Raw genomic sequence first — 12,096 nt, forward strand, 5'->3', positions numbered from 1 at the left:
AAAGCTAAAATCATCACTGTGTTGGTGTAGAGAGGGAAATCTACAAAAACTGTCTTTATCCAACAAATGTCTGAAGCTCTGAATTTGTCTTTCGGGCATTTCTCAGAGACCCATGTAAGAATGCAAATGTCCAGTGCAGTTAGATTGGACATTAGGTAGTCTTTAGTCCATGTGATATTGCATTGCAGCCCATGTGCAAATAGCACATGGAATAAATACCTTGCTGCATTCAAAAGTAGTGAGTGGGCATCATGTGGACTGCCTCCTTCAGCTCTCTTTAAACCACCCGTAATACATTTCCTGTTGTGAGTACAAGTCTGAACCTGATTATCTCCTGTTGCGAGATACATGTGAAAAAGAGTGACTTTGGACATTTCCTAGACCTGATTTTACAAATAACCAAAGTTTGTCTGTGTCAACTGCTGCACATTCAGTCACCAGTCACTGACATAATATCACCATTATTAATTATCATTTGCCACGTTTTCTGATAATAATTAGATTAGAAGGTTTTCTTATCTTTTAACAACAAGATGAAGACAGCGTAGTGGCAGTAAAAGGTGGCGTGGAGTCAAATCAGAATACTTTCTTTGATATATAAAGACAGGATTTATTCCAGTTCATGGTGGGATTCTTGTTGAAGCAATTTCATTTGTAAGTAGAACCATATTGTGTTCACATAAATACCAATGCCTAGTGTGTCAACTTGTGTGTGTTTTATTATATGTGAGTAATAAATCTTGTAGAGCCAACTTGTACCAGAGGAAAATGCTTTCAATATCAATTATGTCAAGTTGAACATGTTATGTAGCATACGTGTTCTCTTCGGGATGCAACCTTAGTTTCATCTGTTGACTCTTGGTGGGTCTCCAATCATTGTTGTTATTTGAGATAGATAAATCTCCCAGGAGCAAGCTTAGTGTTGCAATCGTTTTAAAACACAGGCTAATCTAATCATAACTGCAGCAGCAAAAGGAATTTTCCCACTCTGAACTTGATAAAGTGCAAATAACCTGACCCTAACCCGACTCCAAATTTCTTTAGGAGCTATTGTAACACATCAACCAAGAAAACACAGTGCACAGTTGTGTTGAAATTTTTGGCAACAGTACGTAAGAATGAGCTCAGGTAGTCAATAGAAAGATTGTTTCAAATGCAGTGGTTCAGTTCCACTGTCATTTTATCTGCTTGTCTGTCTCACCACAGAAACTAGTGAATAAATACTCACTCCACTGTTATATCTGCGGTCACCTGTTGATTTCTATGTGGCCCCTTGTGATGTATTCTATTGTATTTCTATTGTTCTGGAGAGTCTGGGTTTGTTCTTCGTCATTTTGTGGCTTTTTTGTAAACTTTGTTATGTTGCCACTGAAGCATCAGCCTCGTTAGCAAGCTGGTGAATGGCACTTTTACTATTCATTCTATCATATTTACTAAACCCAAGCCTCAAAACTCTCCTTTATGCGCACAACACATCTGGTTTCCTAGGACACTTGTGGTTGCCTAGGAATGATGTTAGGTTTTACATAGTGATGACATCACCCCCGGAACAAGGACAGTTTTCATGTTTGAGAACCTGCTTTTATTGCAATGAAAATGCTCACAAAAAATTCAGGAACCGATTCCAACATTGGCCCCTTGTTGGTGGAAAAGCCTCAGGGGTGAAATGGGATCGGGCCCCATAGAACCCCACAGTGCGTGTGTGCGTTCGGATGCACATGTACCTGTATGTGCACGCGAGCATGTGTGTATGTGTGTTTGAATGGAATTGTGTGTGCAGTGCAGATGAAAGTGCGTGTGTGGAGTGTATATGTGTGTATTTGTGTCTATTCCCGCCAGCCTTTAATGGGGATCATGTGTGGAGTCAGCAGCACAGACGTACAAAAACATGCTAACCCCCACCCCCCATGCACGGTCCGCATTAACACCCGTGCACACACGCAGACACGCAGACACACAAAAATGCACACAGAGCGTGCCTCAGTCAGCGAGTTAAGAACAACTCCTAGGGGAGGTAAAGCACCAGTTTTTGTGTGTGTGCGTCTGTGGGTGTGTGTGAGAGTGGCAGAACACACACTCTGTTTCAGAAGGATGGGGGATGGTGGGGGGGTGGAAGGCTAAGGGGGAGGGGAGAGAATGGGGGGGCGAGTCGTGCAGAGAGAAAGGAGAAAGATATGGGCAGCGAGCAAAGGCAAAAGGATGGAATGGGTGTGTGTTTATGTGTGTGCGTGTGTGTCTGCGCGCATGTGTGTGTGTGTCTGTGTGAGCAAGCAGCAAAAAAGAAGGAAAGGGTGTAGAGAGGGAAAGAAAGCTGAAGATGGACAGGGAGGATAGAGCGAATGGCTGAGAATATTTGAAAAAGAGAAAAGGCGAGAGGTTGAGGGGCCCGTTGCAGGGGGGAGAGGAGGGCCTGTAGTTTTGGCCAAGGGGCAAGACAGTCAACAACATATGCATCCAAACCTCCAGACAAACCTCTTCATCGAGGACAATAGCACAGAACAAGAGCTATGAATCTCATAAACCCGCTCTGCATGTGTGGAACAACTACAGCTTCCCCCAATGCTTATTTGTGTTCATTTGTGAGAGCGCTAATGCTGACTGTTGACCCTTAGCAGCTTTGGTGCTGTAGATGCAACCAATGGGAACATGAATACACCTTGAATGACAAGATTTTTTTTTTAATGTATTGCACGCCTCTTGGAGTAAGAATGTCGATCCCCCCAAAAATGTAAGAAAAATTATTTTTTAAAGTCATGATCAAGCTTACTTCGATTTTGACTGCAAGCACAGGTTTGGGCAATAAAAAGAAAAAACACCCTTTCACTTGTTTGCTTTTAATATTTTTACACCTTTTTCTGAGTATTATTGTATATATTTTAGTATTGATTTTTTAAAGATCTCTTATTCAAAAAAGCTCAAAATGCACAATTAAGAACCCACCCATACATTCATCCACCCTCACGGTTTGTGGTGTTTTCTTTTTTGTTTGTTTGTTTAAAGCCCCAAAACAGTCAGATGAAGTTTCAGACACACTACTTTATAACTGCTGTTGTAGTGTTCAGGACTTCAGTAGACATAAAGATTGGGCAACACATATTTCTTGTAGTCGCTATCCTATTTACTGACACTGAGTTCTGAGTTAAAGGTGAGCACATCAGACATATGATGAGAGAATATTCTTTGTTGTGATGCAACTAATGTTCATTGTTCAGTGCTAACTCATTTTATGGCAGTGTAGTCCAATTCAGGAATAAAACGTACTCTAGCTGGTAAATGCTCAACTGTGTTCACAAGGTAATTGCTCTCATTTTGTCTCCAGTGCTGAACACAAAGTGTATATTTTGCTTATTAGAGCTCTTTTGCCGAAAACCTCAATCTTCCACCACTAAGATGTGAACCACACCCATACAACCCCCCCCCCCCCAAAAAAAAAAATCATAAATGTAAATGTAACTGCAAACACTGACTATATATTAAACACATAATAGCTGTGATTAGACATTTCCCTTAAATCTTTTAATATGTGCTGCTGAAGGTTCTACGATGTCTTTTAGCAAGATCAAGACCTGTTAACTTCTCGTTAGTGATCACCATTAACTACAACTGATAGTTTCTGTTTTCATAAAAACAATCAGTTTGACAGCACTCATTGGATAGAATAATATGCATAACAATAGGAAAGCCCAAGTAACTGAAGGTCTAAGCAGGAGAATTGTAGATTTACACGTTCTAAAATACTGCAGATTCCAGTATCATCAGTTCAAACAACTGTACATAAGTACAAGTTATTCAAATGCATCATCACTTTGCCAGGGTCTGAAAGAAGACCCAAACTGTCACCGTCCGAGGAGAGAAAATTGGTTAGGATGTGCAGGAACCACCCAGAAACCATCACTGCTCAAGCCTAGCGGTAATATATCTGTGTTCACCACTTAGAACAAATAGAGTGAAAGAATGTTGTTGGTGGAAAGCTGGTAAAATATTTAGATGTTCAGATTTGTTCATGTTTTAACTCTGTGTCCACTTTAAATAAATTCTGCAAATATGTCCTGTGTCAGTCAACAAAAATCTATACGTAATTTTATGACTTGGCTTTGCTTCATCTCTAGTGTAGCAGCAGCTGTGGTTCATGGTCATCAGTCTTTAGAGCACCAATCCGGTGGAATAAACATGACTTTTAATTTAAAATTCTCCTCTGTTTGTATTGCAGAAAGAAGATGAAAGAAGACAAAATAGCAGCAGTAGACCCGCCTAGCTTATGACTCAATTTGTTTATAAAATGAACAAATCTTTGCAGTCATTGACCATAGACTGTATACACAAGATACAACAATGACAGCACCTATTGACTTGTGGGATAGCATTTTTTTAAAAAAGGCCTGAATCAGAGAGCATCTCAGGATCAATGGATACTCTGACTGTAAGCCAGCAGATGAGGACACTGTACTGTACTTGAAGTGTCACAAGGATGCTTAATAAAGTTAGTAAACGGGATATCCTATCTTATGGCAAAAAAAGAAAAGCTGGACATCAATGAAACAACAAATTGTAAAGACAGTCGATTGATCCAGAGACCTGTTGTGATCCAGGGCCTTCTGCGTGGTCAAACTGCAAGGACTACAGCACCGACAGGTTGTTCAGTCAGTGAGAGATGTCCAAACTGTTACAGTATAAAACATGTGAACACCAATCTTACTACATTCAAAAGTGTTAAAAAACGACTATATCAGAAAATCGAGACCGTTCATATGCCATAACTTGTTTTGATCAGCCATTTATCCGACACAATTTTCTCCTGTGAATTATAATGAACTATTCACTGTATCAGTGTTTATCTTACTCTAAATTATCAGTATCTATATCCGTATTTTGATTTGGGGTCATTGTTCATAAAAGTAATGCATTATATATTACTTGTTGCTGTTCCTACAAGTAATGTAGTATGTTAATTTCTCGCTGGAGAAAGTAATTTGTTATACTACTTGCTGAGTTACAGTTGTGTTACTTCACAAAATGAACTGAATTGCACTGTCACATAATTACAAGTTAACGCCATAAAAACTGGGCTACAGTTCCACATGCAAGCAGAAATCCACAAATCACAAAATTATTTTAGTGTTTACACAAATACAACGACACAAACCAAAGTTGAAAACCAGCTCAGAGAGACATCAAAGCGATTGTCACAGTGATTCTACTAAAAACAAGGTAAAGGTATAAATCGAGAGTACAATGAGGCTTACCACTGACTTTGTTACTGCTGATGTTGTGTGGGTTGGGATCGGCATACACTCAGCTTCAACAACACTCTGGGTTTTTCGCTATATTTTGCTATAGTTTTGTCTAATCTAATCTACTCTAATATTTGTGTTAGCATGCTAACACTAAGCTAACGCAAAGCTAGCCAAAGTATTGTTAACACATAGCTGGTCAAAAGCTAGTAATGCAAACGTAACTCAGCAAGTAGTATAACATTGTTATGTAGCTGTTTCTGTCCTGAATGCAGTTTGCACTTCACTTCACTTCAAAAATAAAAGTCATGTCCATATTCCCATTCCTCAAATGCATTTACTTCCTCAAGCAAACTAGCATGAGTGCGCAAAAAGAAAAGGGTATGTTTGTTTGATTTTTAGCAATCTGCCCAGAATGCAGGTAACACGAGTTGTGAATGTAAAGTTTTAACATCGGGATCTGTGGAGTTCTTTTAGTGTCGATTTGATGACCTGCTTTTGACTTTTCGTCTTTGTCTTCATTTTTAGCTGTGGAGGTTCCAGCTTGGCTGTGAAAACACAAGCAATTCATAAAAAGTGCTGAGCATCATCATCGTCATCATGAAAACAACATCATACTTTTACAGTTACAGTTGTTAATATGTTAACAGCTTTTAAAGTCTAGCGACATCACAATGGTCAATTTTGAAATGAATGGAGAACACCCATCCTCAATCTTAGAAGGTGACAGAGAAACAGTCTTTAGTTACTCTACTAGCTGAAGGAAAAGAACATCTGTAGACTGTCTGTGCAGCCAATTATACCACCGCACACTCATGTTTGTCTCTGATTAAAAAAAAAAAGAAGAAAAAAGGTCTTGTAACTGTTCAAACGTTTTTGAGAGGACACACAATCTGGATCCAATTTGACATCGAGGGCAACATATGTTTCTGTCGCAAGCTTTCAGGTCAAATGTAAATAGAAGACTGTGAGCACTTCATGTTGTGAATTCTTCACACAACGGCAAAAGCAAAACGAAAATAGCCAAATCCATACCAAATGCATGACTTATGCTTTTGTGGAATACGGAATGAAGCGATGTCCTCAACCGTAGGTGAAAAAGTTAAATGTTCTATGTTAAGGGAACTTAACATATAGCTCCAAGTGCTTTACCAAATTTACAATATGCTCATGTACTATCAGAGAAAAGATACATTTACAGCTGAAATCTTCACAAGTTATGTAAAGGTAATTAAAATGTTCCGCTGACATCATCCACAATACCAGCTGGTTCGTCACCACAATATCTGATTATCAGAAAAAACACACCAAACTCTCTGAGGACAATAGGCGCTGTATTTTTGGAACATTTGACTCTAGAATAACTGCTGACAGCACAGGAAGGAACAGTTTTTCACACCACTTAAAATAAATCGGGAAAGAAACATACAAAACAATATGCATTTGACATATGTAAATATTTGTTGTTGTTTAAACTGCTCTGATCTTCCTGTTACGTGGTGGCTTTCCTTCAATCAGTGTTGGGGGATTTCTGTGCTTAAGTACAGAGCAGATGGATAAAACCTAGACGGTTTTTTTTTTTTTTCTTTTTAGGTCCCCTGACCTTTTGGGCCGCTGTGTCAGTTTAGTAAGCCAGCTTTGACTATCCGCTGTCAACAAATAGGTTCGACGTATCTTTGAATTTCTTTATAGATACCACAGAATCTTTAACCAGCTCTATTCTTTCAGTTTTACTACACTGGATATTATGAAACACTCAAAAATGACCAAATACTTTCCTTTCCAAAAGGTTATAAGAACTGATTTTAATAGCTGTAAGCATAACTGAACCTAGCATTTCTTTTCTTTTAGAGGAGCAGTAACAGTGGACTCCATTGTGGTAATTACAAAACACTGATCATGCTGCAAGCTGTGCTTGAACTTCAGAAAATGGTTTTATTGTTGGACCAAAGGTTGTGCTGGCATTTGTGATACTTGTCGTACTTGACCAGTTATAGAAATCTGTAAACCCACTCAAAACTGTTTTGAGTGGATTTGCTTATTTCAATGTAGTTTTAATTGTTTGTCAAGCCAAGCATCAGAATGGGGAAGAAAGGTGATTTAAGTGACTTTGAATGTGGTATGGTTATTGGTGCCAGATGGGCTGGTCTGAGGATTTCAGAAACTGCTGATCTGCTGAATTTTTTCCCACACAGCCATCTCAATGGTTTACAGACCCCCCCCCCCAAAAAAAAAAAAAAAAATCCAGTGAGCGTCAGTTCTCCAGTTGAAAATATCTTTTTGATGCCATAAGTATGAAGCAAGTGGCCAAGGTGCTTTGAGCTGATAGGAAGGCGAAAGTTACTTGGAAACCCACTTATTATGGCCAAATATTCAAAAGAGAATCTCTGAATGCCCATCAAACCCTGAAGCAGATGGGCTACACCAGCGGACGACTACACTCGGTACTACTACTGTAAGCTAAGAACTGAAAACAGGGTGGCGTTTGCACAGACTCACCAACATTGGAAGCTAAATGGAAAAATGTTGCCTGTTGTGATTCAACGTGCTGATGGCAGGGTCAAAATTTAGCATACACAACATGAAATCATGGATCCAACCTGCCTTCTGTTGAAGGTTCAGGCTACCAGTGGTGGTGTACTGGTGTGGGGGATATTTTCTTGGCACACTTAGCCCCTTATTACAAAGGAATATTATTTAAACACTGCACCCTACTCTACCATGTCCATCTCTTTATGACCACATTGTGCCCGTCTTCTGATGATTCCTTACAGCAGAAAAATGCACAAAACTCAAAATCGCCTCAAACTGGTTTCTTGAACATGACAATGAGTTCACTGTACTTACAATCACCAGATCTCAACCCAAAAGAGCACCTTTGGGATGTGTGATGCCATCATGTCAATATGGATCAAAATCTGAGATGAAAGTTACCTTTTTGAATATATACCAAGAAAAATTTAATCGGTTTTTAAGGACAAAGGGGCTCCAACCAGTGCTTGCAACATGTACATAATAATGTGGTAAAAGTAAATGTTTACAGGCACGTTGACCTAACTTTTGCTGCTTATCTGAGTCTTGTGTAGTTTAAGGTGCATTCAGTGAAAAAAAACTCAAATTCTCACATTCAAGCCTGGTTGCATAAATGATTCACAAACAGTGCAAAATAATTTGAGGGTAATGGGTCGATTGTTGAACTTTGGGCAGAGCCTAGACTTGGTATTTCCTTCTGCTTTCCCATACTAAGCTAAGCTAAATACTTCCAGACATTAGCTCTACCTCTAGACCAAAGAAATAAGGGACTATAAAATGGCACTGGTCTTCTAGTGCAACATACTTCCCAAAATGTTGCCCTTAAACCTTTGCTGTTGCATAGCAGGCGTTGTGCAGTCTCAGAGATAAAAGCTAACACCGTTTTTCTGAGAACGCTGAGAACAGTTTGACAAAAGCCCCCTGCATCTGAATAAAGTGTAAGGTTATCAGCTTGCATGTTACCGGTTCCAGTGTGACTTTTTCTCTGTGTGCATATTTTCACATGTCACTCCCTGAAGGCATGTTGCTGTCAACCATGGGAACATGTGTATCTAACTGTAAGTCCACAGTCCTGCTCTGTCAGAAATAGGCCGGGTTGGGTTAGAAAATGTTTCATAAGCTTAGACTGACCTCCTTCTTCTCTGTTTCTCCCTCTCTGCCACTCCTCACAGCCCTCCCAGTTTCTCTATCTTCTTCTCACCTAAACATTAAAACAGTCAATGCAAAAATAGTATCGTATACTTTCACCATATGCACCCCAACATCTAAAAAAACCTACTTTTCATAGCGATTTCATTTCACTGCTGCATATTCAAAGTTCTTCCTCTCTTTCTTCATTTTTAATCTCTCACAAAAGTCTCCATTCTCATTAATATTTCCTGCATTCTGTTTTCTGATAGCTTTGTACTCCACGAATAATAGTCTTCCTACTAAACTGACTGAGGGAGGTGACTGAAATACTTGAATTTATATGACACTACAGTATGTTCTTGTAAAAGTCTGCACGTTGGTGTGCGAAGGTGCGTGTGCGTCTGTGTGTCTTTACACAGATGTCTGCGAGAGTCTCTATCCATGCGTGCAGTTGCCAGTCTGGATATCCATTTGCATGTGTGTGTGTGTGTGTGTGTGTGTGTGTGTGTGTGTGTATGACTGTGTGAGCATGTAATTGCATGCATGTGTCTCCGTGTTTGTCTCCATCTACCATTTGACTGCCATCTGAATCTGTGGCACGTATAGCAGGAGAGCTACGAAACAGCAGAGAGACAGACAGGCGGAAAAGAGAAAGGGAAAAGTGTACTTATGTGTATGTGTGTATGTGTGTGTGTGTTTCTTTTTTTCGGGGGGGGGGGGGGGGTGAAGGAGACAAGAAGTAGGGAACAAGTGAGGAGGAGAAGGATGAGAGATGAGGACAAGGAGCAGAGGAGAAAGAGAGACAGGGGAAAGATGTGAGCATGAGAGAGTAAGACAAATAGAGATACAGAGAGAGAGAGAGAGAGAGAGAGAGAGAGAGAGAGAGAGAGAGAGAGAGAGAGAGAGACAGGCTCGGAGCAGGACGGGTGGGGGTGGGGAGTGGGGGGGCATCAGCATACAGAGGCAGTCTGTGGTCTTCCAAGCAGCAGCAGCAGCAGTAAAAATAGGGGAGAGGAAAAACAACGATGGTTTGAAAGATTAAATTCCTGTTGGAATAGGAAGTGCAGAGAGAGGGAAGGGCAGATACTGAGGTAGGCAGTGGGGCTGCTGGGTAAAGGTACTGGTTTTGGCTTTAGTGCAGATATTTTTAAAGGAAAATTCCACTATAAAATACTCGCACAGCCCCATCTAGCATGCTGGATGCATGTTACAAAATGTAATTGCACTTAGTCCTTTGCGAGCACGGCTTAGAAACCCTTATTCGGACTGAAATTCCAGTGATTTTTTTTTCCATGCAATTTTTACACAATTTAAAGTCTTTTAGTGTTTACTTTTCCCAAACAGCTAATGAACAGAGCTTATATATGTCTACCCTGAGCGTATAGAGGAGAGGCCTTTCAGCCTCAGCTTGAACTCTTTTATTTATTGTGAAGTGATACGACTCTGGGTGGGGTAAAACATTATTACGCAACTTAAAACGCTCAAATTTCACAGTGAATGAATTTGCATTTATTCATGCCCGCTCATGTTGCGGCAGTGGCAGTTAATTTTGGAGCTTGTCACATAAAAATTCAATTCATACGTCACCGAAGAAAACAAGACCACAAACTTTTCCATTTTTTTTGTTAACTAAGCATACCACATTTAAACCTGTGTCATGTTTATTTGTTTATCTGTATATTCTAATTCAATAATTCAAGTGGTCTAAGAAGCAACTAGCCTTGCCTGTCTCCTCTGGGATTTCAAGTTCTCTTTCTTTCTTTGTTTTCAAACCTGCAGCAGGTGAGCAGTACAAAAAATTACCGTATTAAAAGCAAAACCTCAGCAGTGACTTGTTTTTAGCGCAGAGGAAGCATGTGCATGTTTGTCTGTGAAGGGTCTCCGAGAGGAGAGGGGGGAGCTGCAGGAGGAGGGCTGTCTGTCACGTTCTCCATTATTTATTCATTCATTTATTTACTGCCTTTTCCTATATTTATGTGACAGTATCTAAATGAGAGACACATTTTAAAAAAGGACAACATCTTTGTATGTCTGTGAAGGGAGAAGTCAATTGTAGATGAAAAGCTGCGATAGCATAATTCAATAACACAACTTTCTCTCTCTTTTTTGGTCTTATTTGATTACTGGCACTCTTTTTTAGCTTGTCACGGGTCATTTATGTCGACATGTTGCGGAAATCGAGTAGAAAGTGGTTTTTTTTTTTGGAATCCTTTGACCAATTTCAGAGGCCTGCAAGTCTTATCTAGTTATTTACTAAAGTAAAAAAAAAAAGGAGATAAAAACACACTTTCTGTTCTGTAAATCATCTGAAACCTCAGTCTTGTGCTACGTACATCTATTTCATTCATAAATAACACACTGATGACAGAAATCTGTTGAAAGGTTCAACAAACTGCTTAAATAAGCACCACTACATGGGTAACATAGGGTTTAACTTACCTTCATCTAGTTTAATAGTTAATAGAGTCCCTGAAATGTCGACGGTGTTCTTACGTCTTCTCGTTATTTGCAACAATGGGTTGGATTCGTGACTTAAATTGATATCGCACAAGAAAATCTTTTTTTTTCCTGCATTAACTCACAAAGAAAAAGCCTGTTCTGACAAAAGAAAACGGTGGGGAGGGGGGAGGAAGGAAGTGATTGCTAAGTGTTGGAAGGAGTCCCATATCTCTCTTAGAAGCCAATGAGCTCTGATAGAGAAATTCCAACAAACCGACTGATTGGCACCGCAAAGGATGCCATTCAATTAGAAATGAACATGTGAATGGAATGCTTCTGAGAGGGATCTGGAGTGATGAAAAATACAGGTTTGGCATGATTGAGCTCAAACCTGTTTGGGGCTTGCACGTGTGTGTATGTGTGTGTGTGCAATCTCCCTGATAGGATAGGGGCTTCGTTAGGGTAATTACAGCTTTGCTATGTAAATAAGCCTGTCATAGAGGAGAAAGACACACCCACCTCTTTTTCAGACCCAATTAACCTAACTCCCCTGGAGTTTACATACCTAGCGCTCTCCAGAACACACACGCGTATACACACAGATAAAATCCATTCCAACACTACTGCGTGCACACTTGTCTACACTTATGTTAAGGGCGAATATAGTTATCGGCGAAGTCTTCCGTGCTCCAAACTTTTCCATTTCACACAGAGCCAGTCCTAGACACCAGGCAACGCAGTATGTGCGTGCGTAAACTTGAGA

This window comes from Copadichromis virginalis, linkage group LG19 (genome assembly GCF_057382275.1).
Source record: "Copadichromis virginalis isolate Kocher_CV1m ecotype Utaka linkage group LG19, C_Virginalis_male_GT1.1, whole genome shotgun sequence".
Classification (NCBI taxonomy): Eukaryota; Metazoa; Chordata; class Actinopteri; order Cichliformes; family Cichlidae; genus Copadichromis; species Copadichromis virginalis.